The 27,038-nt window shown below is 38.8% G+C and overlaps 1 protein-coding gene across 4 annotated transcripts in view; it reads right to left on the bottom strand.

Moving 5' to 3' along the window:
• dlgap4a (discs, large (Drosophila) homolog-associated protein 4a) overlaps positions 1–27,038 on the bottom strand; it is a 141,975-nt gene that overhangs the window by 47,028 nt on the left and 67,909 nt on the right. For 3 of the 4 annotated variants that reach the window (XM_036140095.1, XM_036140102.1, XM_036140108.1), the window contains exon 1: positions 17,818–17,915. The exons of the other annotated variant lie outside the window; for it this stretch is intronic. The gene's annotated coding sequence lies outside the window, so the exon portion shown is untranslated. Of the gene's footprint in view, positions 1–17,817; positions 17,916–27,038 lie in introns of those variants that run through there. 4 annotated transcript variants of the gene reach the window in all.

The following is a 27,038-nucleotide window of genomic DNA, read 5'->3' as shown; positions in this document are numbered from 1 at the left end:
TCCTAAATGAAATGTAATTATTTAATGTAATAATTTAAAAGGTATATTTAATTACTTAATGGCACATTTAAATATAAAATTTTACATTTCATAATTTAATGGTGCATTTACTTGTTTAACGCAGTATTTAATAAAGAAATTGTACATTTATTTATTTAATGTAACATTTAAAGGTACATTTGTTCATTTCATTTTACATTTTAGTATTTCATGTCACGTTAATTTATTTCATGGTGCATTTAATGATTTAGTGGGACATTTGAAGGTACATTTATTTGTATAATTTTACATTTCATTTATTCATTTTACATTTCACTATTTCAGGTCACATTTGTTTATTTCATGGTACATTTAATTATTTAATGGGATATCTAATGGTGCATTCATTTATTTATTTCATTCTACATTTAATTATTTAATTATGCATTTAATTATTCAATGGAATATTCATTTATTTCGTGATATATTCATATTTATTTATTTCATGATATATTCATTTATTTAATAGTGTCCCCCTTAACCCTCCATTATAACTGTTGCAAACATTTGGGCTGAAGGATAGTGTATACACCTGTGCACCAGACTGACATATTTATAAAAAGAAAAACAAAAAAAGAAGTGAAAACCATGTATTGTTTTCCTTCAACTTCGCAATTATGTAAAATGACAAAATGCAGAACTATTCCAGGGGCAAACACATGTTTGTATATTCATGTAAACCAAAGAAAAAACTGATTAAAAAGAATCCACTTCTGAATTTAAATGTGTGCATCTCTGCCATTCAACACCGACTCCGTTTTATTAAGCTGCAGGGAGCTTGTTGAAAACTGTGAATTTTTCCCCGTGTCAAATTGACTTTGACGCTGCATTGGTTTAAGGCAAAACAAGACCAAGGACCCAACAGGCAGCACGTGTTAACCTCTGCAGTCATGTGCGCTTGTGTCACGCAATTTAACCATTCAAAGCCCAGCGTGTGCACAGCTAAAACCAACCACCCATAAATTCAGAACAGCGCTCGGGCCGAGGGGAATTATTGCATGCTATTGGTTAGTAGCTGGCAGAGTGAATCCAATGGTGCTTGTTAAAAGCCCTGCCAGAGCTTTAATAGTCCCAGAGGGATAGACTCTGAGAGGCTGGGCTTAAGTCTACTCTGGATAATGAAAAGGCAGAGGAGACGGCGTTAAAATGGCTTTGTTGGAGCTTTGTTTAAGTTTTAAATCTGCTGCTTGGCACCCATTGCCGCACGATTGCTTTAATAGTCTGCTGGATAACTAACCTATTTTTAAACGGTTGAGGTCAATTATTTGCAGCCTGGATTGAGTCCACTAATTTGAGTTTAAGCTCCGTGTTATCTGTTTAAGCACTAGCTGGTGGACTGGACTTTATCCATTGTACAAAAGGACGGTGACCTCAAATGATCCAGTTGCCTGGGGGGGGGGGAGCCTTTATTTGGTTCAACTTAACATCTGCATAATTCCAGGCAAAGTGGATCGTAACAACAGTAACTATTTCACGGGGATTCAAAACTCATGTGCCAATCTGTGTCTTCATGTTGTGAAAATCTGACCTACTGCAATACATTGCAGCACGGGGGATTTGCAGCTGCATTACCATAAATCAAAACAGCTCCAGCTACAACTTAGTACAGCTCTAGGGTGTCATATTAAACGGATTTTCTCAGAGATAGTCCCACGTAAATCCTACGGGATGTAAGCTGGGGCCATTTGAGCAGCAGCTGTCTCGAGCGGCTCAAATTGGCTCCAGGACTAGAAACAAGCTGAAATTAATATGCCGTTTTCACCCCCTCTGCAGTGTGGATTAGAGAGGCAGGATTTAGGATTCGGTGAGTGCTGCACATGACCAGAGCAAGCAGGTCAAGTGCGAGCAGTAAGAGCGGTGTATGACAGCGCGGAGGGCTGCAGGAGGAGGAGGAGGAGGAGCATATCTGCTCATTAACAGCCACACTTAAGCTGAGGCTGAGGCTATGGTGAGGAATACACCAAGGTCATTTTAAAATGCACCGATATACTTATCTATGAAACGCACCACAGTGTGGTGGTGTAATTAAAATGAAAATCAAGGCTGCATACAGCCGGGAATGGGAGAAATGGAGCAACAATCCTCAGGATACCATTTATAACGATAAGGTAGGGTAATTTACAGACGCGATACAAGAATTGCTCCGGTTGGAACTGTCAGACCACATCGTAGATTTGCTTTCATTGTTTTAAAGCGACATTGCCTTAACAAACTATTGATATCACTTGGCCCTTTTTATATTTTGTCTTATTAAAACAACCAAATTTGTATTTTACTGTGATTTTTCTGTGGTTGACCAAAAGTTTAAGGGAATTATACTTTTTCAAAAGTTCTACAAATAAAATCTCATAAGGATGCAAATTCAGTTCAGTTTTATTTATATAGTGCTATTTAACATCACATGTCATCTCAAGGCACTTTACAAAGTCAATTCATTCAAATCGTACAGACAGATTGATGAAAAGGTTTTCTATATAAGAAAATCCAGCAGATGGCGTCGAGTCTGTTACAAGCATCATTCGCGCTTCCTGAAAGAGCGTGTAGCCACAGTGGACAGTCGTCTGGATTGTCAATGGCTTTTCATGCCGTGCATGCATGTAGCGACAGTGGAGAGGAAAACTCCCCATTAAGAGTAAGAAACCTCTCTTAGAACCGGGCTCAGTGTGAACGCCGATCTGCCACGACCACCTGGGGGTTTGAGAACCCCAGAAGCACTGATCCACATCAGATGTGTTTAAAGCCGGATTATGCTATAAAACAACATCCAAACTTTTGGGCACCTCACAGTTCAATCAACCGTCTGAATATGAAAAATAAAAAAGTATGGCGTAACTGCAAGCCTGCCAAGACATGGCTGTTCATCAACTGATGGAGCAATGAGGGTATTAATTAGAGATGATCAGAGTTAACGGGAACTTTAATGAATCTAAATACAGGGCAATCCTGGAAGGCTATTTCGCAAAGGAGGATGACCCTCTAAATATGCAAAACTGGTAGAGACACATACCAGAGATAAAAGAGTTGCAGCTGAACTTGGAGGGATAGGTTGTTGCAGAAAGTGCTAAATCACGTGACCAGAATCCAGATGCATGCAAGACGTTTCTGGACTTTATTTGCATCCTTTTCCTTTCACTTTTTGATTGCGTTCTACTTCGTGTTGGCCTATTCAGTAGACCAGCAAAAAGAAGATTTTAGTAGTATTTCATTGGTATCTTAAGTAATAGTCTTTATCACATGAAAATTCTTGAGGTTGTAACATAACAAAATGTGGAAATGTTCAAGGCGCCACACTTTTGCAAAGCACTGGATATTTTGCATAAAATGCAGAAAGCCACAAGTTTCTGTAGGGCCTGAAGCGGAAACTGATTTAGGGGCCTTGATATGAAAATTTAAGATGTAAAGGACTTATTAAAGCCCTAAACCATTCACTTTTTAGCACGCTACCCCCCATCATGAAGTCTGATGTCATGGATGTAGTATCATTGAGATTCAGAAATTAAAGGAATTCAGGGAAAAATCTTGATATTTATGCTGGATAAATGTTGAAGAGAACTGGTGGTTGTTTGCTTTAGAGACCAGCGTTTTGCTTCAAAATGGTAGTCCAGCTTCTGCAAAATTTGCTGTGAGACGGCTCCATAAATATTGGTCGTGATATATTCAACTGGATTAAAGGGTCTGGATTTTTAGCAGTAGTGGTGACGCTGCACGTTCTTTTAGTGACATGGAAGGCTACGGTGATTCAGTCGAAGAAGTCTTGGTCACAGAGAAAGCCGATTCTGCGATCAGAGGAGTGTCTAAGCAGGCCCGGGGGTAAAAGAAAAGGACGCATCGGTGACGAAGGCCACGGCCACACACTCGCCTGCGCTCACGGACGTGAACACACGTCTGCATGAGAAGGAGGTTTGAGGGTAGCGGCTGTCAAAGGAATAAAATTTCAGCACAGAAAATGTGGGTTAAGGCAAAAAAAATGACTAATGTCAAGGCTGTAGCCGAGCTGGTGGCAACTGCAACACCGTTGGTCATTTTATAACGTCTCACCAGCTAATGAGACCAGATTCAGCTTCGTTGCTGAAGGTGAAACAAGAACACAAACAACTTCACAATCGCGTCTTGTGTTGTCTCTAACATGTTGCCTTTGTCCAGAGGGGCTCTGAACTTCGAGGGCAGCACTTCAGTGTTTGTCTCCCAGTTGGATTACTCTTAAAGGAGGCATGCTGTGTTATGCATAAATTACCTTTGCTTAGCTTGTCTGCTTTCACTTGACAGAAAATAGACAAAAAGCCTAAAAAAAAGGAACATACTTTTGCCATATTTCTGGCCCTTCTATGATTGAAAAAAGTTTATCCACTCGTCTATTCAGTTGCCCATTAAAGATAGAGAATTTAAAGCTCAAAGAAGAATGATCGACCTGTCTATAAGTATACATGTCTAGCTTTAACTAAAACTCATTAACTATTCCATGTATCAACAATCAAATTAACTGGTAAATTTTGAAATGTTTGAGATTTGGATGATGTTGACAGGCTCTGTAAATAAAAGAGTTCATAGGCAACAGTTCACAACTTTAGGATTATAATGCGATCTCCAGTTTTTGCATTGATCTGCTAATACCTATATAGGCTAAGACAGAGTTCTCTTACGATGCATGGTTAATCACATTCAAAGTTCACCTTCTGCATTTGACAAGTTGCAAGATTGTGTGACAACTTTTTGACCTTCTTTTTTTCAAACAGGCATTCATTATGAAGGCATATAGAGGTAAGGTTCCTGTGTCCCCGTTGGGAGCGTTTTACTAAATTAAATCATGAACAAACCAGTTGACATTTTAAAATTTCTGTACCTTCACTCTGGGGTTTCCAGAAAGCTGCCAAAATTTTCCAATGCAGCATGTTCCTTAGTAGAGTGAGATGACTCCAGAGGATACAAACAATCTAATTTATTGTAAAACCTTTAGGGTGTGTGCAGAAGCCTGCTCCTGATCGGCTGCTTTCTTGGATATTGTGGTAGACCACTTGCTTTCAAGGGCAATTCTTTGGGGTATGGAATTACCAAAACTATGAAAACGGAGTAGCCACGTGGGCTGAACAGTTGACATGCCTCCATAGAAAATACACTCTCTTTTTATGTATCCTTATACCACTTTTTCTTCCTCTGACAAAGATTTCATACACATCATTGATACTGAAAATACCTAAATATGTTCTTCCACAGTGAAGTTATTCTTTTTGTGCTTAAATCACCAGCCAATCCCCGGTCAGGATTGGTCAAAATGAAAACTGGGAGACTCAACTTCAGCTAATTCCTTTGCTTCTCTAAACATCAGCCTGCAAAATTAAAAGAAAAAAAAATCAAAAATGCATAGAATGGTTTTCCAGGTATTTCTTTACCTATGTTGGCATTTAAACATTTGACTCAGATCTGGGCATTTTACTGCCCATGGGTGCCATCTGAGCCCTTAGATGTCCTCCACCAGCTCGCTGGAAAATTAGTAATGAAAGATGCATAAAGCGTCATTGATGTGCACAATCTGAAAAAAAATGCAGATTTTTCTTAAAACCAAACAAATAAAATCAAAAAACAAACAAACGTGATAATCTTTGCTGAAAATACCAGTCCTTTCCTGTACATAGAATGTGCAAATGCATAGGGTCCTACGAGCCAATGTATGTTCAACCTCATTACAGAAGAATTCAAATTACCTTTATTCAGTGGATAAATTTTTTTATTTATTGTATTAAAACAAAAGAAGCGGCATCAATTAGCTATGGTTAGTATTTTTTTTAGCTGTAATACAATTTTTTGTTGCAGGCTACAGTCGATGTTGATTTCTGTTTCTGTAAATTGCCCTAAAAGGATTGTTCCATGTAAAGTTTCTAACTACAACATTGGTTTTATTTATATATATTTTCTTGCTTTTATTGTTTGCAGATTGGTATTTAAATAAGTAGTAGGGACAACTTTAATTTTAAATTAGGTTTAGTTTTTATGGAATGTGAGAATTTTAGTTCCTGTGAAAACTTGAGTTGTGTTCTTGCTTTCGAAAATGTAAAGTTAATTGAAAAATACATTTATTTTATTTATTGATGTTTTTATCAGCTGTGGGGCTTTAGTGACATAAATGTCTGGAGTTTCTCCTGTTAAATGTGACAACGTGAGCCCTGAATTGCAAAAAAAAAAAAAAAAAAATCCCAGCCAGCCGTTTTTCACAAACTCAAATATTTTATAGGCATCTCTTAGCAGGCAGTCAGTGTGGAGATGATGAACCGGAGGTGGACAGAATCCTCCACCGTGTCTCAACAATGACAAACTGTAGCTTCAGTTCTGGGAGTACTTCCTTAGCATCCCCTGCGATCCCGCTGTTGACAAAGCTCATCAGTCAGCGCTCTCCAGCTGGTCTGGTCCATGTGTGCGAGCCGCTGAGAGGACGCGAGGTGCAAAAAAGGCAGTTTACAGCCCACAGGATCCAAGCCGGGGGAATAATGGCCAGCGTTTTTAGCCAGTGCAATGTCAAAGTCATTTATTCCTGACTATGTTGTCATCTTGGAGCAGAGACGAGTGACTAAACCTTCGGGGTGGGAGAAGTGAAAATAGAACATCTGTCTGTGGGTTTAGATGAGCCACTCGAAGCTTCCAGTTATTCGTTTCTTTCGAGCCACAAACACATTATGCCACATATAAACCAGAGTGCCCTGGTAACAGCAGAAAAATGGCACGTCGAGCGTAATCTCTGCTGTGTCACACACCAGCTTGACTCATTTTTATTCCCAGGACGTACGGCTGTATACGCATCTGCTCAGCTCATGATGTGCTTGCCAACACACTGGGATTATAGTACAGTACATCTACATATTTGACTTGCTCTGCAAAGCAAAGGAAAGACAGGACCGGAGACATTAAACCATGAGAGAGAAAAATCCCTCTTTAATTAAAGCTTTAAGATAAGAAAAGAAATAGAAAAGGCCAGTCTTTATTTCATTTTCTGCACATTTTTTTAAATTCTGAATCAATGCGCCTTTAAGAAGTGTATACCAACCTAGGATAAAATTGTACTTTTTTAAAATAAAACTACTGAACTAATTAATTTAACGAACCCTCCGTTATATAAATATCATCATATCCAAAACACTGTTAAGCCCAAAATGATTCATGTCATCCCTGTCAGAGTGATTTAAAATGATGTTTATTCAATCAAGAAGTTAGGTTTCTGATGGGAAATAAAACAGGCATCTCAATCAGAATCAGAATTCTCTGTATTTGGCCATGATTGTGTACAAAATCAAAGAATTGGCTTTGGTTACGAAGCTCATGACAAAGCAATCTGTTTGAGATTAATTTAAAATAATGTCAAATAAAAAAAAAAGATTTATCCCTTCCTCAATACCTAATAAAAACATCCTCAAACCACTTTTATAATTGCTCAACAGCTTTTTGGATGTTCTGGCTGGTGTTTTGAGGATTAATCTTTGATGACAGGCTCCAAGTCTTTGCAAATGTATTCTCTGGCACACTGGCAGCCAGGCGAGAGAAGGGAGGACAGGTGAGATATGTTCTTGTTTGTGTGTGGCCTGACTGATCCCAGCGTAAAGTGAATTGCAATAATCTAGCCGAGTAGTGATAAAAGCATTGGATTAGTATCTCCAGGTCATGTTTTGACATGACTGGTTTTAGTTTGGTGACCTTGGCCATCCAATCTGTCTGAACTTGGAGATAAGACTGGGCTATGATTTCAGACTTGAGCCGTGGAAAGACTTGCAGCTGCAGAGAGCTACAAGTCAGAGAAGTGTCGATTCAAGGGGGCCAAAAAAACAAACATACGGTAAAACTTTTCTATTTGGAAATTATATTGAAAACCACGTATAATTTTACTTCCACTTCGTCTCGTAGTTCGCTTTGATCTAACTGATAAAATTTCAATAAAATAAATCAACGTTTGTGGTTGTAACATAAAGGGAAAGAAAGTTCAAGGGGTATGAATAGATTTCCAAAGTAATGTAGTGCCTATTGTCATTTCCAGATCTGTAAGTATAGTAAGTTGATGAATAAGGGACTTTTTTTTAAATTTTCATTCACAAAACATAAACAAAACCTGTCAGGAATTTAAAGCAGCAGCATTAGTGGGACATCATAAAATCGGCATACACAGGGGAAAGTAAAGAGCTTTGAGTTCTCCTTTACTGGGGAAAGTATGTTTTTTTCTTTCCTGTACAGAATCCTTAGTAGCAATAAACCAGTGTACCGCAGTTTATGTAATAGATAAAATGCTTTTTAGACATTTAGAAAGCATGGAAAAAATTAAACCATACATATTTGCGCTTACGTATATATTAAATTGTTCAAACATATGCAAACCGAATCCTGTTTGGGACTAAAACGCTAACCTGCAATCTCTAGAGAGAAGTTCTTGCAACATGACATAATGCCATTCAAACTTTGAGAGAGAAGCAAGTCTAAATTTGATCAGATTCACGATAGTAGAAAGCACCATGACAAATATCCATTCCATTGTTTGGAAGTGCTCATCCTTGCAGGGTTGCAGGTCTCCAGCAGCCACCAGGCGAGAGGCGGGGCACGCCCTGGACAGGCCGCCAGTCCATGGCAGAGATGTACAGAACAACAATGCACACACACTCATACGCAAGGGCAATTTGGAGAGACCAAAAAGCCTAAAAGAGATTTTTTTTCCCCCCTTTTGGACTGTGGAAGGAAGCACGCCTGCCCAGAGAGAACCCAAACATGCATGGGGAGAACATATCAATTCCCTGCAGAAAGAACCCCTGTCAGGATTCAAACCCTGGGCCTTCTTGCTGCAAGACACCGGCGCTGCCAGCTTCTCCACCGTGCAGCGAACCAGAGCAAACGGAAACAACAAATACTGCAGCTAAACCGTTGTCAGGGTTCCAGTAGCAGGCCTTTTTCATGTAAAATTGGTGTATAGCAGTTTATTCACTGAACCCTTTTCCAACTCTTCAGTCGTATTATTCTTGGTTACATAAATATTTATTTCACACAGCTCAAAGGTTTATTTCTTAAAAGGAAGTGGGACAGGCATCTCTCAAAAGATTAAACAATGTAAAAGGAGTACAGCTTGGAAAAAAGTGATTTCTGTTGTTTTTTTAATTTAAATTTTAAGAGCTTTAACTCTGAAGTGGAAAGTCCTTGTGCCATCACCCTAATCTTTAGCTCCTTTAATGAATTCTCTATTGGATTTAGGTCAGGACTCTGGGCTGGGTCATTCACCAATGTCAGTGTTACCTGCACACAAAATTAACAGATTATTTTAAACCTTCATCTATCAGAGGCATGAAATCAGTTTAAAAAAATAAACCTGGACCACACCAGCATCAATTGCAAGTAAGATTTGCATACATTTACATAACATTTAATCTGCTACTGCTGCTGCTGGGCAGCTAATTAGCTTTCTGGCCTCCAAAGTGACTTTAGCTGTAATGTGATTAAACATTTGTTTCCTCGGGATGAGACATGGATTCATGTTCCTGAGATAAACGTCACAGCTTTAGCAGGAATGTAGGTTACAGTTCAGTATCTGTGCCTCAATGATGCCGCTTGGCTCAGTGTGTTTATCTGTTCCGCACATGATACAATATTTCACTCGATCCAGTGAGATTTGATTGGGTCTGTCAGACTAAGCTCCCATAGCAAGATCTAGATATCTGGGATGCCTATTTTTACATTATTTCAATGAAATGCAGCCTTGAGTATATCATGAACTAAAGTGACACCCATATTGATCAGCACCCTGGTAAAGATGTGTAAAAACTTGATAGTTGTCTTCTATTACAATAGTATAGCTGCTCAACTTTTGCAAACACTGACAGTTAGTGGGAGAGTCCACTATATTTTGATTTAAAATTAAAAGCATATTTGTATATCATATCAATATTAATATATTGAGTTACATGAAGTGGCGTGAACTCGAAAAAGATTCCCAGGGTCTTCAGAGGAGAAGCAGGCCCACAGCATCACTGTGCTCTTCCACACGTTTAGGGCTTAATGCCAAACCACTTTTACTTTTATTTTTTTTGTTTTGTGCTAAAAATCTCAAAAGTAGTCAAATCTCATAGTCTCATCTGACCAGCTTAGTAAACTCCAAACGTTCACGTTTGTTGTGGTAAGACAGAAAAACCCTTTTCTCTGCACCATTTCCTCTGGCATCACTAAAGAAGTAAAGTATAACAAAATATTTAACTTAATGTACTGTAAAGGTTGCCAAGAAGTGTGACGGTAATGTAATTTTTTTTTTAAAAAACAATCGTTTCACACCATCTTACCAAACCGAATAAGTAGCAATCAATAATTATGACAGCACTGTAAATGTTCCAAGATTAAATAGATGAAGACACGTCCTCTTTCTCAGGACAACCCAGGTTTGAACACGCTACTTTTCTGGCTCTTTCTTGGCTGCAGATTAAACCTTCCTCAGCTGAAAATATTCCTCATATCCACTACCAACAACAAATTGATCTTATTTATGGACAGAAATTACAAATTACATGATGGACGCGACATCCCAATGAAGCTCATTTCAAGCAATATCCCTCAAACAGAAATAGAAGTTTTATTTTCCTCATTCTGTGAAGACTATGCTAAGATTAGAGCATGCAAAAACATATTTTTTGATCAAATGGATAAATGTTACAATACAATACAAAAACATGTACAAGTGAATTCAGCAGTATGTGCAAACCCGTTGCTTTGTGAAGATTAGATATAATTTTATGCTTTTTTTGAAAACACCACATGCTCACTGCGGGAGCATCAATAGAGCCTCAGAGGTCTGTTTCTGCTTTTTTCATTGTCTCCACCATAGTTATTATAGGCTTGTGTGGTCGAGTCACAATATTCCTGAAAACAATGGTTAACTCTTGGCATGCTTTGCTCTCCAAGCGTCAGATCATCTCAAAGCAATTCTACGAACAAAGCATCCGTCATGACAATAAAGTACTGCTTTTCTTCATAAACAACAATAAATAACCAAAGCTTCCGGATGTGTGGAACGTTTCATTCAGCAAAGAAAGACATTTAAAGCCAGCCAAATGTGCCTCTAAAGCTGCTCCAGGATTTCAGTTTTTTATGAATGCTATCTTTGCCTCGCGGAGATAAAGGAGGACGATCAGAAAGAAGAATCCGAGCTCTACTAAATGTTTTATGTCACAATCACATGATTTATTAACACATTTCACTTTCTTGTTTGGAAACTAGATAATTTCACTTGTATGATCAGGACAAATAAAAAATAGAAAAAGACAAAAAACTAAAATCAATTTGCAGTGAAACAATGCATATACAAAAGGACCTCATTTGGTGACCGTTCCCAATAATTATCTATTCCCAAAGTACATTAAATCTTTTTAAGCTTCATTTTGCCTGAATTTGAGTCCTTTAATCTGTGTTTGTTGAAGTTTTAGGTGGTTCCTTTAATCATATTTCAGAGTTCAATAATTAAATACATTTTTATTCTTGTCTCCTTGTTAATGTTTTAATTGAGACAGTACAGTACAGAAAGAACCGAAACAGACCCACACAGTGTCACAATTATTATTATACTATTGATACGATAAATTTCTTTTACTAATTAGATTTATTTTTGTAATGTAAAACATGCATGCAATCCAATCCTTCTACAATTTTATAATCTTGATGTTTTTTTTAACCATCCTGAGTTTAACTTTTGCTGTGTGGATACAAACTAATCAGATTTTAGAGTGCTGTTTATTTTAGGGGGAATGTATTTTTTTGTTTAGTAAATCCACCATAAGGCAACATGAGCATCAAAGATCAGAAACAGGCAACAATTTTGTGAATAATTTAAATTGATAGAGGGAGAGAAAATTATAGTACAACTGTGCTGATACTGACACTTACAGCAGTACTGTTTGGTGTGGATCCTGGGTTAGACTCTTTACTCAGTTACGCTGTAACTGAGTAAAGAGTCTAACCCAGCAGTTACATAACCTGGCCCGCCAGATTGATAACGTGTAGCATTCTCCCTTCTGCATGCAGCTACAGTGAGGTGCTTAAAAGGAAAGTCCTTAAAAGCACAAGAAAGATGTATGAAAGGGGAAACTGTATTTTCATAGTCATGTAGACACATGTCTGTCGTTCATTCTGGCTGTTAGGAAGCAGAAGAGAGCCAGATCAGTGTTGCCAGATATCAGGCTTCCTTGAACCAGTAGTTCATTAAAAATAGTTAATTGTTAAAAGTTGGTCTGCTTTTCACAACATCCGGAAGGTTTTTTGGTGGTATTCACAGGAATATTCTGTCAAAATAGCGCCCATTGTGTGGCTTAAAGCAAAAAAAAAAAGAAACAAAAAAAATTGCACATTTAAAAAAAATGCAGTTTCCTCATATTAATTTTATTTCTGAGCTTATTTTGCATCTGTCAAACCTGACATCAATGATTAATACTCTTTGGTTAATCAAGTTTCACTATGGAATGGTATTGGTCAATATCAATTGTAAACACCCCCAAATAAAGATATAAACAAATCTAGTATTTAGTTAAATATACAACTTCTGTTGATAGGCTATTGATAACTTGTTTTGCAGCTACTATGGCGAAATGATTGGGAAAGTAATCTTTCAGAGTAGGTCATTTAGTTGCCTGATTGCACATTTTGTGCAGAGCCTGTATGTGCAACATATTTTTTGCTTTATTGCAGTTATGTGCTAATGGTGTGTTCTTTATTATGTGTGTGCTAGTTCTACGTTTTTAACATTAGTTCAAGAAAGGTTGACATTTGGGCTGGCATTTTTAAAAATGTATTTATTTATTTATTGAGCTGGACAGGTTTTACCTTGTGTTTGGGCTGGAAACTGTCAGTCAGATCTGGCAACCCTGCGCAAGATTTCAGCAGATAAGCTGAAAGGAGTATAGCGAAAGTACGCTGATTGAAACTACTAGAAGTAATATATTTGAAAATGTTGGCAGGTGTTTGGAAATGACAGAGTTAAGATGTGTTAAAATTTCTACTGGTGCATCACTAATCAACAAAGCTCAACTGTTTCTTTTAGGTGTTGTTCAATAACTTCCGCTTGGTCTCAGGTTTCTCAAGATAAGAAAATCAAACACAGGGGTCAAAATGACAGATTTCGGAATAGATGAAGGGGATGATGGATAAATAGTTGGCATGACAGAACAGTGACAGGTGGGCACATTGGTATACAACTTCTTTGCAATTAAACAAAATTAAGAAACACAATTATTTTCCACCCTTTAATTTATTATGTCATATTTTTTCCTGAACGGATAAATACTTTAGTCAAATCTCACACTTTTACAGATTGTGTGGGAACCATGATGAAACTAAAAGCAGGCTGGACTGCACAGAGGTTTTCAGAACCTGGTACCGAATCAGTTTTGTAGAACATTTTGGAAAACAATGTGCCGAATGTCAGAACAACGTCTCCAAACGCTGAAAGCTCCAAAGATGTGATTGGGACATTAGTCAGAAGATAACTTTTAGTGCCTTTGTCTCCTGAGAGTACTGATGTACACTCAGACGTTTCATTAGTCATATAAAAAGTAGTTAGTGAAGCTTTAACAGTCTGCTTCGTCACCCAAGATCTTTACTGGAGAACCATTTGTACCCAAGAATTTTACATTACTGAAAGTCAAATCTGATTTTATTGTGTGTTTCACTCGAAACGTTGTTAAAGGAACTGATCACATGTTGAGCCAGCTGTGCTGTATGAAGCTCCATAACACTGCTGTTACTTCATACTCAGTGTAAATGTGATGTAAGAGGCAGCATGACCCACAGACCAACCATTTGCTAATTCTCTCCATTTCTTCAAAAACCAAGTGGTGGTTTGGAGGATGAGAGCTAAATCTCTGACTTGATGAAAACAGTGCGGGCTGCATTCCTCAGAGTACCCTCTGCTGGAAGGACACTCATTTACCAGATTGATAGGGCGCTTTATTGCCTGCCACCTCTCTTGCTTAGGCTCTTACTATCCTCTCATCTCCTCCTCCTCTCTCTTATACCTATTTCTCCTTTTATCAGCCCCCTTTCTCACCCTGGCTGTCTTCCTTTGGCGCAAACACAAACACAGTGGCTTTTATGCCCTCTGTGTCCAAAATGACCTCTTCACCATCCTCCCTGTGTTCAGCCACATCGCTAAGTTCACAAGCACAACAGGAATAAAACAAGAGCTGCATATTTAATCATTTACTCAATCAGTTGTGGATAATCTGTAGTTTTAATGGGATAGCTCCTAGTAATCCTATCCATTTTAGACATGTATTATAAATATGTTCCTCCAAGGATTTTAGTTTCCTCCAACTATTTAACATTCATGCTAGGTTAATTTAACCCTTAATCCTAACTGTAAACTGTATATTCTACAATATGTTGTAATTTATGGAAGACCAACGCTGACATATTTAAAAATGAATTCAGAATCAAACAAAATAGCAATAATTAAAAAGACATACAATTAAATGCACAAAAATACAGAAAATAAATAAATGTAAACTGTAATTAAATTAGACATACATGTATATATCTCTTTTGATTGGCTTTTTATTTTTTCACCTTTGTAATACCTTATTTATGTATTTTCTGTTATAGTATTCAATAATTATTTAATAAATATAGTTGAACATTATACAAAAAAAATATTATGTAATTATTACAAAGGTGAAAAAAGCTAATCAAAGGAGATATATACATTTATATCTTGTATAATTTAATTACTGCCTAGTTGTATTTATTTGCTGTATTTCTTTGCGTTTAATTGCATGCTTATTTATTTATTGCACATTTATTTATTTCTGTATTTACTTTTAAGTATATCATAGTGAGTCCTCCATACAACCAGGTTGGGAGATTGATGTGTCAATAGTGATTTGTTTGTTGTCAATTTTAGATGGTCAAATGCTGCGTAAAGTAGTTCTTTAATGAGTACATTACAGATGCATAGGTGCAAAGGGAAAGCCTTCAGTGAGCTACGTAGCACACCTCCTCCATCGTACGTTTCACTGCTGATGCCTTGCATCAAACAATGGCAATGAGTGATGCGAGAAGCACCGTTTAATGACATTGTAATTTAATATAACGGTGTTTGATAACATAAGTAAGGGGGCGGGGGGTTGAAAGTTAACTTTAAAAGTAAATTTTACCACAAGACATTTTCAACCTTAAGCCACAGAATGTCTTAAGTGACATTATACATCCTGATAAGGAGAGCAACCTGAGGTATAAATTTATGTATGTCATCACAATACAAATTGTACATTTACTATTTATTGAGTCAGTTGCCATTAAAAAGGACAAAAAAAAAAAAAGAAAAGAAAACCTGAGCAAAACGTTGCTCATTTTGTTAGATATTTTAAAATACAATCAATCCAGATTGGTCGATTAAAAATCCTGTAATCAAATAGCTATTTTAAAAACATTGCATCCCACCACCTTTCTAAATTATTACTACTTCAGACTGCAAAAGAGTGAGTGAGAGCAATACGCTCCCTAGATAGTGGGAAGGCTGAATGGAGTAGAGCTAAGTGGCTGTTTGTTTTTTTTTATCTTTAAGGAACAGGTTGGATTTGGATTTGGAAAAGGCTTTTACAAATCTTTGAGCTAAACTAAGGATCTACCTTCTGGAATAGACACAGATACTGGTGTTCAATCTTATTTTAAGAGCTAATAAAAAATCTAAAAGAACAGATTAAAGTATAAACTCAATTATTTTGTCTAAAACAGTAACAAACAAGATGTCTAAAACATGTGGAGTGATGTCGCCTCTGCTTCTATCACTGTATAAATATTTAATGTCCACTCTGTTGTACTTCTTTTTACATTATAGCTCTAAATGTGGAATTGGCCAAAATATGCATGGAGATCAGATGTTGGCAACAGTGCACCCTGAGCAAAAGGGGTTTCATTGTTTATTTAGGCAACTTTTAAACCAAGTCTTTTGCAGGTAGACAAGAACTTATTAGGCTTGAATGGCAGAAGAGCAGATATTTCAAAGATCTGGAGAGTTAGCATTTGCTATTTTATTCGTAGCTGAGCAAGAAGACAGCTTTAGTTCAGCAGTGACATGCCTCCAAAGCGATCTCAGATGGAAAATCAAATCACTGATCAGCCGTAAACCGCCACCTCATGCATAAATAAAGACCACCCCTGGCCCTCGGTCATATGGTGTACAGTGGATTTAATTCACTCTAGAACCATCCAAATGCTCTCGCTATGCACACGTGCAGTGTTTTTTTCAAGGATGTAAAAAAAAAAAACTTCAATTAAAGAGGAGACACATGTATTGAACCCCCTGAAGAGGAGTGACAAACACAAAGCTGCAAGGATGCTGCAGTGAATGCCACTGAGCTCATTGCCCCTCATTGACCTGAGGACCACCAAGGGCAGTGAGTGATGAGTGAGTGTGCTTTTGACCATAGGGACACTCACTTTATTACAGCATCCATACTCTCCCCTCCCTACTCTTCCTGCCTTTTCTATCTGCTAGCCCACACAGTCCAGCTTACCGGCCACCCTCACAAAACACAGCGGCTGCATTCATGCTGCCAGCAGAAGACAATGCATGCTTTCTCTTTCTGCGTGCTCTGTTTGATGACTAAAAACAGCTGGCAAAGAGGAGGAAGATGTGACCACTGTTTCTTTTCTAATCCAAAAGCCCTGTCAGTAACCTTAAACACTGAGCTCAAACAAAAGGGTAGCTCTAAAGAGCTGCTTTTTTTTATTTATTTCTTTTTTTTTTTTGAGTGATATTTCTCAAAATTGTATGTGAGTGGAGAGCTATTCCTGCAGAGAGACCATTAATTGTGTTGTGATCATCACTGATTTCCCCAAGGTAATCATCATTTGTCATATTTCGGACAAGTAAGGATTTAATGCAGGATCACAAATGACTTTCTGATGAATGGAGACAATCCTCAAAGGAGGCAGCAGTGCAGGGCCCATTCTTCCAAGTCCGTGCTGCGGCTGTTTATTCAGGACGAGCTTTCTTTGTTGTGTGACCACAAATTCAAATACACAACAAGTGTACAATCAGCCAAGCCTTGTAGCCCTTCAATAAGGATGTAAAGCCATTTTGAAGTTTCTCACCCACAGCACAAGCAGCCAGTCGTCTAAAGTAGTTCTGGCTGTTTTATATACAGTGCCTCAGAAAAAGTATTAAAATCCCTTGAACCTTTTCATGTCACATTTCAACCACAATCTTCAATGTCTGTTTTTTGCTCTTGACCAAAATACAGTAGATCATAGCTGTGAAGCTCTGAAAAGTGTCCTGCCCAGTCATATTCACTGCCCTGTACTCTGACAAACCCCAAATCAGGAGTATTTAAAAAGCTACAATCCTACAACTTACAGATGCATCCCCTCTCCAACACATCTGTATCAAATGGCCAATTTCCCTCATCAGGATGTCATTCAGCTCTGCAAAGGCCTGATAATGAGCCATTCATTTGATTCAGGTGTCTTGGAGAAGGGAGGGATGGTAGCTCTCAAGGACAAGTAAAATCCAGTACAGCCAAGAAACTCCATAAAAATGGAGTCTGTCTTTATTTGATCTGGCCTAGGTACAAATACAGCAGTTTGAAGGTCTTAGATGTTTGTTAGAGAACAAAAGAGAATACAGCATCATGAAGACCAACAAATACAGCATCAGAGTCAGAGAGAAAGTTGTGCAAAGGATTTAAGCAGGATTGATGGATAAACAACATCCCAAACTTTGAATGTGTCATGAAGCACCACTTAGTCTGCCATCAGACAATGGAAAGAGTAAAAGCAAGCGCCCACCTGGCTGTTCACCTACCAGGGGTGTCAAACTCCAGTCCTCGAGGGCCGGTGTCCTGCAGCGGTTTGATGTGTCCCAAGTCCAACACACCTGAAACAAAAGGACTGAGTTACCTCTTTATGTCTTAAAGGGTTCTTAAAGGGTAGGGATTCTTTAGCTAAAGCAGAAGTGTGTCAGCAGTTGCCATGATCACTGCTGTCCGAATAGTGCAGTCAGTAAGGAAGGAGGCAGGAAAAGAGCCTGTATGCTCCCTCCCACAGCTAGTTTTGCGTAGGAACCCCGTGACGTCCCTCAACGGCACTAAGAAGCCTTAAGATATCCCACAGTCCTTTGCGTGACATGACATATCAGCACATCCTCCTCACGGAAATTAACGAAAATGACCGGAGACAAGAGAGTGTGCAATTTGTAGTTCATTTTCATGAACAATCATCCATGTGCGTTTCCGTCACGTAAAGAAGTCTGAGTTAAAGGCTGTCCAAAATCGTCACAGTAGTCCAACAGCTCCTTTCCTATCCACTACAGAGTTCTTACTGTTGACCCTGTCAAAGGTCAAGGAACAGGAGCTAGAAACTATTATTAATGGTATTCAGATGGAGTAAAGTTCTACAGGGACCTGCTGATGACATGATTATGTGAATTAGATGTATTGACAGAGAAGTGTATGTAGAAGTTGCAGGACATCAGCCCTTGGTCAGACTAATGAATCCAAGAAGCATTCAAAAGCCCCTAAAATAACTCTGGAGGAGCTGGAAAGAGCCACAGCTCACGTGGGATAATCTGTAAACAGAAAAAAGCCCTTTACGGAAGAATGGCTAAAATAAATAGAAGAGAAAAAGACAAAACATCTTGTTTGTGGCCACGAGCAATGTAGTGGTCAAAGCAACTATATGCAAGATTTATTTATTTTTTTGCTCCGTTCAGATGACCCCAAAATTGAACTTTTTGGTAACATGCAGAAAGCTAATTGTGGAAGAAAACTAATAACATAAATTAACATGAACACACAGTGATGGTGTAATCTTGCGGTTGGGGATGATTCTTTGCTGGGTCTGGAAAATTGGGCAGATTTGACGGATAAGGCAAAATGCAAGAAATCTCTCAGAGGCTCTAAAAGGCTTGAGACTGGAAAGACGTTGCATCTTCCAACAAGACAAAGACTACAAACACAAAAAACTTTTAGTGTCATTGCAGTCAAATAACAGATTGGTATGGTGTTTATTTTTCATTTTAGTTGATTTATCAGTCAGATACTGTGCGTAATCAACGTGCTACTGCTGAAAGTACTTAATATTTCCCGAGGCTCAACAAAACACAAAATATCCAGATTCTCTTTGTCTACGTTCTATATGGATCCTCGTATTTGAACAAAACTCACATTAAACCAAACAAACAGCTGCATGCTTTGTGACAATCAGCTTAGAAAGACTGAGCAGACCTTTGATTTCGCTGAACGCCCCCATCAGCTTCGAAGGTCAGGACCCTGGACAGCTACATCAACCCCCTCCTCGCTGTCACCCAGCTCAAGGAAGAGCCATTTGGAGATCATCCGTCTCACATATCTATAATCTAAACCTCTGCCTTTACAAGACAGGGCTTCATCACCCGTCACCATGTTTCCGGCTGTATCTCATTTGTGCCTCTGGGCTGACGGATCAAAGGTCAGTGTGTTTTGTCTCTTTATTAAACGTAGAGCGACACTGAGAGCCAGAAATAGCGGTCTTAACTTTAATCTCTTGCGGATAAATTTCTTTTAAATTAAGGCCTTTGGTGCAGCTTCAGTTGAGGTCAATCAATTCTTAAGAAAAGTGCAAAAGAAAAAAAAAGACAGCATGATTGCAGCTGTTAAATAAGTTCATCCCTGTTATGATGAAAGGAATTATTTCATGAATACATACCAGATCATTCTGAATTTCAACAGATTTACTAATGAACTATCGTGGATCCTTTAGTTTTGTTTGATTAAATCATAGATTATGTTACTGCATACTTAAAACAGAGGTAGTTATTCTGCATTTCTGCATCAGATTTTTCCATGGATGCAAAAGTTTTCCTTGCAATGTTTGTAGCTGTGATTTGTTGCAATTTCTCCACTTTTCTTAAGGTTTGAGAGCAATAGCAAGGTTATTATTTGAATAATAGTTTATCTGTTATGAATTATATACATTTTTGTATTATTACGGAAGTAAGTATTATTACGGAACATACCCATATAATTTGACTGCTTGTACAGCTGTGATGTTACACTGCAAAAAAATGAACTAAAAATAAGTAAAAGTTTCTTGAAATTAATGTATTTCTCCTTGATCTGTCAATGGAATGAATATTTTGAGTCATAAAATAAGATAATTAGTTATACTGCACTTGAGATAAAATGATGGAGATTAGTTGTTCCTATTTTAAGTGCAAAAATCTTATTCCATTGCAGATCACCTGCTCAAATCAAGGACAAATTTACTCATTTCAAGAAAATGTTACTTATTTTTAGTTCTGTTTTTGCAGTGTAGTAATAATGTAATAACATTATGATTGATAAGGGGAAACGTTTATTGTTTTAAATATTTCTTCCTATTAAGACATAGTTCTGGATGGTGTCCTGGCAAATAACCAACTTTTAAGCATAGTTCATAAGTTTCCAACAAGTTTAGATCTGGACCATTCCAAAAGAGTATTATCAACCTGCTTTAGACATCCGAACGGCAGCTTCAGTGTGTATTTGGGATCACTGCCCCTTTGAACACCTTTTCAACCCTCTGATCCAAACTGTCAGTGTCACCCTTAGATTGGTTACAATGTTCAGAAAGACCCAGGAAAGATTGGGGAGATTGAGTAGCACCACTGAGCTATATAATACACTGGAGTGCTGATTTTGCCGAAAAACTGAAGTCACTGGCCGCCATCTTGCTACTCCCTACTCTCACAGAATCCCATAGGATTTGATTGCAACAACAAGCAGTTTTCTGGCTAAGTGAAAACGTTTCACAGGTAATTTTACAGTCAGTGGATGTACTAACACTATCAACTACTAGGAAATTAGGTGCTGAAATATTTTACATGTTATTCATATTAAATATATATATATGTATATATAAGTATGTGTATGTGTATATGTATTTATGTATATATATGTCTACACATATGTAAATATATGTTTTTGTATATTGTTATTTATATATTTATAAATGTTAAACATATATATTTAAATGAATAAAATGCAAAATATTTCAACACATGACTTTCTCAGTACTTGATAGTTTTAGAACATAACATAAAAGTATATGGCATTTGACATTTTAAAAGTCTTAAGCCCCCCCTGAACATGAGAAAATCCTCGTTATTCGATGCTGTAGCGCACATATTCCCTAGTTTCTGGGGGGAAATAGGGAGTACCAATATGGCGGCTGGTGGCTTCAAAGCGACTCGTTCAAACAGACGGTGATTAGCACTCCAGTGTATAATATAGCTCAGTGAGTAGCACCCGTGTCAATGCCCACAGTGGAAAAAAAGTGAATCGAATAAAGAGGCATCTGCTCAAACATCAACACCTGTCAACATGTATATGCCAAATGCTTTCTGGAGAGAGGTTTTCTGGTCAGACGAGCAAGTTTTTCCTGCAAGCAAATTATAAAGACAAAAAAGACAGCGCAGCTCCTCTGCTAATGTGCATTTTCATATATCAAACATTTTGTAAACAAATGTCCTGTAAGTACAAAGTGTGGCAAATGTATTATGAAGAAAATCCAATTTAGATTAGTTTGATCTTAACAAAGCCTTTTGTTTTACATATTCTCTCCTGTGTGTGCGAATTTGGAGCAATCATGTTTAAGCATTTTACATCTCCTATATAATATTAGCGTTAAACCAAAGTGAACACACCAGGGACAAAAAAAAGATGGTCAGTTGAAAGCTGTTCTGTTTAATGTGAAGGGATTTAACACAATCACATTAAATGCCGGAGACTTTAATGAGAGTTGGGTGATTTTATATATACATATGTGATTAGCCTCTCTAGTTAACCACATAGTGCTGCTATATTACTTTTTCTTCCTTTGCAGACACATTTCTTTCAGCAATAAGGCTGAGTTAAAGCCTATCCAGGCCAGCAGTGGAGGAAATAGGGGAAATAAAGGAGCAGACGGTAAAAAAAACAAAAAAAAAAAACGAAACAGACCTCAGAGAAAAGTCTGTGTGAAAGATTTAGAGGTTGGATTAAAAATGCAAAAAAGAAAAAAGAAGGCTTAGCTTCCACCCAGAACCTCTTGGCTTTATTTTTTAACATGCAAGGACTTTAGTAAGAGATTTAAAAGAAAAGTAAGGAGAGAAGCTCGAAAATGGCTCAGGTGAAAGACAGATAAGCCAGCCTATGCCATCCTTCTATTTTTTAGTCACATTGAAAACCTTTGTTCTCAGCAAAAAATAAATAATTAAATGCATTATTTATGTTTTTCTATAATTTCTTTGATGTTCCTGGATGCTCCTCAGACATCTGAAACCACACATTATGAGAAGCAGAACAGCTGTGCAGGAGACAGTGAACTCACCCCCCGCAACTGTGGGTAACACCACAAATGGAAAGGACGAGGACAGGCCGCAGCTCACCTTCATGTGAACAACAAAGCATCAGTCCCAGCATCTAGGAGGCGGTGGTCAAAGATCATTGACTACCACCCGACAGGCAGCCAGAGAGAGATAAAAGAAGCCGACGTCATTAGATGTAAGACTCTCCACAGCAGGCGTGTCAAGCTACAGTCCTCAAGGACAGATGTCCTTCAACTTTAACAATCGTCTCTTGTCCAACACTCTTGAATTGTGTGACATTTTGAATGTGCAGGACATCAGCCCTCTGTTGTCATCTGAAAAAAGGGCATATTTCTCCTATAATGGTATTGTATACTAGGTGCAGTGTACAAAGACCACTGGACACTGTTTGATGAATATTGGCGATGCACTGGCCAGAGATTTATGGTTTTTATGATCCCCAGAAGCCTTTTGTCTGAACTATAATTAAACAGTGCTAAAAATATGTAATTTCACCCTTCTTGCTGTGGTCAGGCATTATTCATTGCACCGCACATGCACAGGGAGAACCTACAAACTTCATGCAGAAAGGCCCTAAGGCCCTAAACTGTATACTGGTCTTATGATTTAGGAATCACTTCCATGTAATTTCGCTAACTAGGGGGCACCAAAAAAACAAGGTGCACGTGGCACAATCAAAGCTGGAGATAGAAATCGTGATCTTCTCAGTCACCAATGAGCAAAGACCTTTAAGCTCTTGAATCTGAACACTCTCAGCGTTGACAGTCGCTGGGGAATCATGCCTTGTGATGACTTTTGTCTTGGCTGCCATGATCTAAAGGCCATAAGGCAGACAATATTTGTAGTATATCTGCAGTTTTGGCAAAACTGGTCATCTGCAAAAATGTGAATGGTCACAAACTTATCAGAACTATCAAAACGTACTGTAAGACTTATTTTTTGTCAGGATGCAGCTTATTGGCTGCATGCTGAGCCTCTCTCCCTCTCTCTTGTTCCTGCGCAGCATGATCAGTTTCACCTGGCAGGCTGCAATTAACCCACAACTGCTTCCACCTGTTCCCACCGCTTTATCAGACTCACCTCTTTCTGTTCCCGTCGCCGGTCCATAGCGTTCACTCCCGCTCAGTCCCTGCCAGTTTTTCTTGTCAGCTCCGTTTGTACCCGTCAGCCTGAAGACTCCTTTCACCTGGTCTTGTTACAGTCAGCCCAAAGACTTTCCGACAGTTTTGTTTTCTCCAGTATTCAGCTCAGACGTTCAGACCTCCACCTCTCGGCTCAGACGTTCAGACCTCCACCTCTCGGCTCAGACGTTCAGACCTCCACCTCTCGGCTCAGACGTTCAGACCTCCACCGCTCGGCTCAGACGTTCAGACCTCCACCGCTCGGCTCAGACGTTCAGACCTCTTCTGCACGGCTCGGACGTCCTGTACTCCACTGCTCAGCTCTGAGGTTCTGCTCGCCTCTGCTCGGCTCTGATGCTCTGCTCGCCACTGCTCGGCTCTGACGTTCTGCTCGCCTCTGCTCGGCTCTGATGCTCTGCTCGCCACTGCTCGGCTCTGAAGCTCTGCTCGCCTCTGCTCGGCTCTGATGCTCTGCTCGCCTCTGCTCGGCTCCGACGTCCTGCTCGCCACTGCTCGGCTCTGATGCTCTGCTCGGCTCTGATGCTCTGCGCTCCACGGCTCTGCTCAGATGTCCTGCTCTCCAGTGCTCGGCTCCAGAGTTCCTCCCGGTCAGTCTCTCCACACTCCTCCTGCCAGCCAGCTTCTACACCCTTCACCTCCGTCCGTTGAAAGACTCTGGTCTAATCATCCATCTTCCACACTATTCAATAAAAACTCACTCATAAGAACTGACTCTGTGTGTGCGTGCTGTGTCCGGGTTCATCCCAGAAAAATATATCATAACATTTTTATGTTATGTTATGCCAATAGCTTTCTATTCTTTGTTTTAATGTGTGCTGATGTTGTGAGTTCAGAGGTCCTTATTATTTGGTTAAATCCATGGACTGTTAAAGTCTTGAGACCTACTCGTGGTCAGAAAACACACGGGAATGTCTGAACTCAAATCAAAATGGGAGCTTAATTGATGAACTTTACTCCTTTTGCCCCAGTTATAATAGATGAGGATAGTTTTGAAGCACAGAACGTCATGCATCTGTGCACTTTCTATTATAGGCAACCTGTGGGAAAATTGCCCATGTCTTGTAAGCCTTGCGCTCTGCTGCAGCCTGAATGAACGGCCAACATGCCCCCTTTTACAAAACTTGTTACAGCTGTCATCCGTCCTCTGACTCTTGGAACGAAAGTTACACGTCTAAAAATGCCAACCCTTTCAGGACCGGTTGTTAAGTGCTTTACAATAGCTATCAATATACCATGGTTAATAGAACAATGATGTACTGTATGTTTTCTATATAGCAAAAGTTTTTTTCTTTGCGTAGACACTCAGTGGTTAAGTGCTGCAAAGCACAAAATACTGTTTCGTTTTCTAAAAATATTTTTCATGTAAATCAATAAAACATCTTTGAGTCAACACAGCAAAGCACAAGTATGTAAGATAGATTTTCTGAGCACAGGTTTGCTAAGTATAATTATACTAAGTACTTAATTACAACTCTGGATACTTTGATCTTTATTGCAACAAGAATTGAACTAAAGCTGACTCAAACTTTGATTTTAGAAAAAGCTGAAAAATTCTAATTTTTCCAGTTTAAAAAAAAATAATCTGCTGTTTTTCTGGTGTTTACTTCAGGTCACAAAGTTTTAGCAAAGACAAGGAAAGATGTCCTCGCTAATTTCCCTGCACTTTCAAGTGCAGTTTTGTCTCACTTTTCCAGCTTGCATGAATTATTCATGACAACAGAGATAAGGAATTATGTAAAAGAAGCAGCACACAAATCTCTGTGGTTAGGAATAGTTAATTAGACTATCCCAGGGGAAGGGGATAATACAATGGTAGACAGCTGAGACTTATTTAAATGTTCTTGCAGGTCATTGCATGTTTAGCTTAAAATTTTCAGTCATTTTGCTGCTCCTCTAAAATGCAAGGTCATTTGATTGCTCAAATGTCAGGGGAAATTAGGACAACCTATTAAAATGGTTATTTTAATCATAAAAAATGCTCACATATTAATGCAAAATTTCCCCTGTAAAACAAAAAGCTTTAATTACAGCTAAACACTAAAGATTAACACAGTTTTACTTGTTAAACAAAAGATTTGGCTACAGAGAGGTGTAGTTGGTAGCGCTGTTGCCTTGCAACAAGAAGGCCCTGGTTTAAAATCTGTACCTTAGGGCCTTTCTACATGAAGTTTGTATGTTCTCCCTGTACATGTGCGGGTTCTCTCCGGGTACTCCCGCTTCCTCCCACAGTCCAAAAACATCTGTGTTCAGTTAATTGGTCTCTCTAAATTGTCCTTTATTCTGATTGTTTGCATGCCTGTAGTTTGTCCTGCATCTATGCATCGCCCTGTGATGGACTGGCAAACTGTCCAGGGCTTGCTCAATGACTAGTGGAGTTAGGTACCAGTCCCTCTGCAACCCTGCTGGCGTAGACAATGGATGGATTAATGGAAACAAGAGATTAACATAATTGTTTATTTCATTTTTGTGGCTGAGGAAAAAATTCAGACAACATACCCCTAATAGCCAATTATACCACCTTTGGCTGCAAAAACTTCAGTGACACTGATTTAGCCACGTTCAAGTCTCTGACATCAGTCTGGGGAAAGTTTGTCCCACATTTTACTTTCAGATGAAAAATGCTTGAGGGTTTTTTTGCACGTACAGTTTTTTGCGAGTCAACTCACAGCCACTCAGTGAGAGATGTGAGCTTTGACTCCACCAAGGTAGATTTGCTGGTGTGTTTTGAGCTGTCAAGTGGCACGGTCCAGTTCTGCTTCACCTTTGGTCCCTTTTTGCAGATGGTCTCATCTAGCACCCTAGCACCCTCTCTGATGGAGTCCAGGTCAGGCTAGAGCAAAACATCCCCAAATAAGGAATCTTCCAGCACTATGTTTCCCAGTTGGTACGATGTTCTCTTCCTGTACTACTATATTTGGTTTCTAGAGTCCAAGTAATTGGAAGTAATTTGGAAGAACAATTTAAAAAAAAAATCCTGGTCTGAATTAAGCTCAAACAACCTAAAAGGGGAGGCACCCTGGATGACAGAGCTCCTCAACCTCTCTCCACAGCCAGACAACCTACTGAGAAAGCTCAATATGGTTGTATTTGGGAGCTCATTATATATGTTCATGAGCCATCTCTCCTCTTCATAGGTGAGGGTCTGAACGCAAGATTCCTCCAAAAGATGCTTCAAACAGACATATAGAAATAGAGTATAAGATAAAATTTGAGAAGCTTTGGACAGCGGCTGCACACCAGTCTGCACCCTCCCATGTGCCCAGAGAAACAATGCTCCGCAGAAATGGGGTGGATTACAATGACCTAGTTTGACATGGGTTACTGGAGCAAAACGAGTGTCAAAATGTGACAAATCTTGCAGAGTCCTAAATTCCCAAGTCTCCCTTTGTCCGTTCCCATCGCCATACTAAAGAGGCACTCTATCACAAGCAGCAGTGCAGTGTTAGAGGACATGGCTGATTTATCAACAGCACGGTGGTTCTCTGTTTGAAGCGCTCAGGTGAAATTTACTTCACCTTTCCTCTTTTTTTATGGCTGTGAAA

The sequence above is a fragment of the Fundulus heteroclitus genome, chromosome 1 (assembly GCF_011125445.2).
Source record: "Fundulus heteroclitus isolate FHET01 chromosome 1, MU-UCD_Fhet_4.1, whole genome shotgun sequence".
Classification (NCBI taxonomy): Eukaryota; Metazoa; Chordata; class Actinopteri; order Cyprinodontiformes; family Fundulidae; genus Fundulus; species Fundulus heteroclitus.
This window is presented reverse-complemented; position numbering and strand designations above follow the sequence as displayed.